A 3,216-nucleotide genomic window follows, 5' to 3' on the forward strand; every position below is an offset into this window, starting at 1 on the left:
GGGGGGGTAATTCTTACCGAGAGTTGATACTCTCTACGCATCAGGATAGGTCCAAGGATTGCAATGATACAAGTTTTAACTTCCACGTCCCTTTGATTCAATACACGGGTGTATAATTAACTAATAAACACTTTCTGTATATCTTTCGAGAGCTGGAGGCGACCAACAGAAGGAATGTACATGTATTTATAAGGCAAAAGTTATTTCAAGTCAACTGCTCACTGGAGCCTATAATGTATACCTTGCCGACACAACTAGGTCATTACCGCCTGGTTATGTAGACACATCCTTCTACCTGTAACGTACACTGCACCCTTATAGTAAAATAATGTTTAGGTAAAACGTCCGTGCCTTTTCAATTGCTTTGTTCAAACCTATATCAGTAAATGACGCTTTCGTGTTATTTTAAATGACTGAGAAAAGCAGAAAGATGGGATGGTGTGTAGCATATATGAGCTTTGCTCATTGTAACACGTATTTTTTATGATGATATAGTATCCAGCATATACTCATATCAAAGTGCATGCAGATTATCGTTCGTGTCGTATATACACAACCCGGAAGTGAATCGGCTGCCATCAAACACTTGTATGCGGATTATATAAACCACAATTATTTAGCAGTTTCCCTTTTACTTAAGTCTTTAGTTAGTAAACATAAGTATCTACATGTAGTTAAGTGTAGCAGATTTTACTATGTACTTACAGTCCGGTCCAGCAACGAGCGCGTGGCTGTCGTCCTGCTGATACTTATCTGAATGTAAAGTGTATACTGATCAGACTCTAACGTGTAAGTGGGGTCCAATGATAACTAGATAAGCGGCAAATCTTTTTGACACAGGGGCTCGTCAACCAGGAAAAGATGCAGTCATTGTGATACAGTGAAATAAAATATTTTTGCCCGATATGAGTAATACAATTGTTTTGTAATTAGGTATTTTATCAAGATTGATGATGCTGTAGTTTTGAGTTTGATCAAGATAAGTTTTGCCATGAACGGTTTGAAATTGTAAAGCCCAGTCAAGAAGTTCATTGTACTGCCTAGAGGTAAAAGTCACTGTGACCTGATTATTGGTAAATACATATAAGAGAAAATATAAAAATACCATTTTTCTTTTTCACAAAGTCTATATAGTTAGAATTACCCCCTTATAAGTTAAAGAACCATTGTCCAAACCACATGTCGGGACTGTGCACACGCCTCCTTAAAACCATCGTCAGCTACCTACGATCAATTTCGTTAAGTGTTGCGCAATCGGCCGTGGGCAATCGACGATGCTGTTAAAAACAGTAAAAAAAAAAAACGTCAAGTAACCGGAAAATACGCCTCCGCTTTATACGGTTATCAGTATATCATGTAACATTTCATGTCGACATGTAAGCAAGCGAACCCATTAAATTGTATAGGTATTGAAGCGACCAGGTAGTTTAGTCTGCATCGGTTATCCCCTGTACAACACACACTATGTTTCCAGTTAGCTGATCCTTTGTATAAAGAAACTGGTACCGGTACAGAGTGGTATGTTTTAACAGGGGGTACAAATTTAGAGTGACCATTTCATCTCTTAAAGAGGGGATTGTTTAACCTTACTAACCCCCTGGGCCTGACTCTCTAGAGTGAAACATGATCCCATACATCAACTAAGCATATATATTCATTCAATTAATTGCACCCATCTTCATATATAAAATTGTACAGTTCAATTGAAAATATCTGGAAGTAAGACGAAACTAAACCTATCTTCAATTGAATTGAAAGTATGCTTTAGTACTTGTAACCATATACAAGTAGTATGCAACTTTCGACGATGTTATACGAGTCTTGTTACCTTGGCGTCATCCTCGAAATGTAAGGTTTCCACGTCCGATACGCAGTGTTCGCTGCACACATGGTGTAGGTTATAACGACCATGCGCCATCTTGTGTACGATACAAGGAGACCAATTTGATCCGTTGTTGCACATCAAAGAATTGAGAGGCAGAGTAACGGTAAACTTGTCCGGCTTCAAAAAGCATGTATTGAAGACAATCAAATAGCCAACTGCTTAAAAATGCCTTCGTTTTTGTCATGTCATATTCCAGAGATGCATTAAATAATAGTGAACTTTATCCCTGGAATGTCGAGGGTGAGCGACACCTTGCGGATAATATACATCTTGACTACTTTGATTTCATTAATGAAAATTAAATTATTAGCGCAACAGCGTAGCGGTAAAATCAAGTGCCTTTGAAGTTGCGTGTAGCTCATTGGTTATTATAGCTTACTGTAAGCTATCCATTTTTGTTAGGACATATTACAGGAGTGCAGAAACGATAAGTGTATGAGAGTGGAACCCTTGATTATAAAGGACGTACAAATCTTTTAACCATGGCGTACAAATCTTTTAACCATGGCGTACAAACCTTTTAACCATGGCGTACAAATCGTTTAACCATTGTACGTGTATCATGCTGTACAAATCTTGTAACCATTGTAAGAGTATCATGCTGTACCAGTCTTGTAACCATTGTACGAGTATCATGCTTTAAGAGTATTGTAACCATTGTACTACGTGTATCATGCTGGACCAGTCTTGTAACCCTTGTAAGAGTATCATCCTGTACGAGTCTTGTAACCACTGTAAGAGTATCATGTCGTACGATTCTTGTAACCATTGTAAGATTATCATGCTGTACGAGTCTTGTAGCTGTAAGAGTATTGTAACCATTGTACTACGAGGATCATGCTGTAAGAGTATTGTAACCCTTGTACGTGTATCTTGCCGTACAAGACTTGTAACCATTGTAAGAGTATCATGTCGTACGAGTCTTGTAACCATTGTAAGAGTATCATGCTGTGCGAGTCTTGTAACCATTGTACGTGTATCATGCTGTACGAGTCTTGTAACCATTGTACGAGTATCATGCTTTACCAGTCCTGTAACCATTGTACGAGTATCATGCTGTGCGAGTCTTGTAACCATTGTAAGAGTATCATGCTGTACGAGTCTTGTAACCATTGTACTACGAGTATCATGCTGTACGAGTCTTGTAACCATTGTACGTGTGTCATGTCGTACGAGTCTTGTAACTATTGTACGTGTATCATGTACGAGTCTTGTAACCATTGTACGTGTATCATGTCGTACGAGTCTTGTAACTATTGTACGTGTATCATTTATGAGTCTTGTAACCATTGTACGAGTATCATGCTGTACGAGTCTTGTAACCATTGTAC

The 3,216-nt window shown here is 38.4% G+C and overlaps 1 protein-coding gene across 1 annotated transcript in view; it reads right to left on the minus strand.

Annotated features, from left to right (window-relative positions):
• The window catches only part of LOC110452460, a 13,183-nt gene extending 12,384 nt beyond the window's left edge, over window positions 1–799 (minus strand). The window contains exon 1 of the mRNA XM_021501018.1: window positions 706–799. The gene's annotated coding sequence lies outside the window, so the exon portion shown is untranslated. The remainder of the gene's footprint in view (window positions 1–705) is intronic.
• Between the last annotated feature and the right edge of the window lie 2,417 nt (window positions 800–3,216).

The sequence above is a fragment of the Mizuhopecten yessoensis genome, unplaced genomic scaffold, assembly GCF_002113885.1.
Source record: "Mizuhopecten yessoensis strain PY_sf001 unplaced genomic scaffold, ASM211388v2 scaffold753, whole genome shotgun sequence".
Taxonomy (NCBI): domain Eukaryota; kingdom Metazoa; phylum Mollusca; class Bivalvia; order Pectinida; family Pectinidae; genus Mizuhopecten; species Mizuhopecten yessoensis.